Source organism: Saccoglossus kowalevskii, unplaced genomic scaffold (genome assembly GCF_978046115.1).
Source record: "Saccoglossus kowalevskii unplaced genomic scaffold, keSacKowa6.1 SCAFFOLD_282, whole genome shotgun sequence".
NCBI classification, from domain to species: Eukaryota; Metazoa; Hemichordata; class Enteropneusta; family Harrimaniidae; genus Saccoglossus; species Saccoglossus kowalevskii.
The window spans coordinates 1-855 of record NW_028188732.1 but is presented as its reverse complement, the minus strand read 5'-3'; the positions used below and the strand labels follow the sequence as shown (position 1 = coordinate 855).

General features: G+C 53.5%; 1 long non-coding RNA gene across 1 annotated transcript; it reads left to right on the top strand.

Moving 5' to 3' along the window:
- Positions 1–469: 469 nt before the first annotated feature.
- LOC146725357 (uncharacterized) lies at positions 470–591 on the top strand. The gene is made up of 2 exons (XR_014928818.1): positions 470–520; positions 562–591. It is a non-coding gene; the product is annotated as an uncharacterized LOC146725357 (long non-coding RNA).
- The last annotated feature ends 264 nt before the right edge of the window (positions 592–855 follow it).

Here is an 855-nt window from a genome sequence, read left to right as displayed (position 1 = left end):
TTAGGGTTAGGGTTAGGGTCAGGGTCAGGGTCAGGGTCAGGGTTAGGGTTAGGGTTAGGGTTAGGGTTAGGGTTAGGGTTAGGGTTAGGGTTAGGGTTAGGGTTAGGGTTAGGGTTAGGGTTAGGGTTAGGGTCAGGGTCAGGGTCAGGGTCAGGGTTAGGGTTAGGGTTAGGGTTAGGGTTAGGGTTAGGGTTAGGGTTAGGGTTAGGGTTAGGGTTAGGGTTAGGGTTAGGGTTAGGGTTAGGGTTAGGGTTAGGGTTAGGGTTAGGGTTAGGGTTAGGGTTAGGGTTAGGGGTTAGGGTTAGGGTTAGGGTTAGGGTTAGGGTTAGGGTTAGGGTTAGGGTCAGGGTCAGGGTCAGGGTCAGGGTGGGTCAGGGTCAGGGTCAGGGTCAGGGTCAGGGTCAGGGTCAGGGTCAGGGTCAGGGTCAGGGTCAGGGTCAGGGTCAGGGTCAGGGTCAGGGTCAGGGTTAGGGGTTAGGGTTAGGGTTAGGGTTAGGGTTAGGGTTAGGGTTAGGGTTAGGTTAGGGTTAGGGTTAGGGTTAGGGTTAGGGTTAGGGTTAGGGTTAGGGTTAGGGTTAGGGTTAGGGTTAGTAGGGTTAGGGTTAGGGTTAGGGTTAGGGTTAGGGTTAGGGTTAGGGTTAGGGTTAGGGTTAGGGTTTGGGTTAGGGTTAGGGTTAGGGTTAGGGTTAGGGTTAGGGTTAGGGTTAGGGTTAGGGTTAGGGTTAGGGTTAGGGTTAGGGTTAGGGTTAGGGTTAGGGTTAGGGTAGGGTTAGGGTTAGGGTTAGGTTAGGGTTGGGTTAGGGTTAGGGTTAGGGTTAGGGTTAGGGGGATTGGGTTAGGGTTATGGGTTAGGGT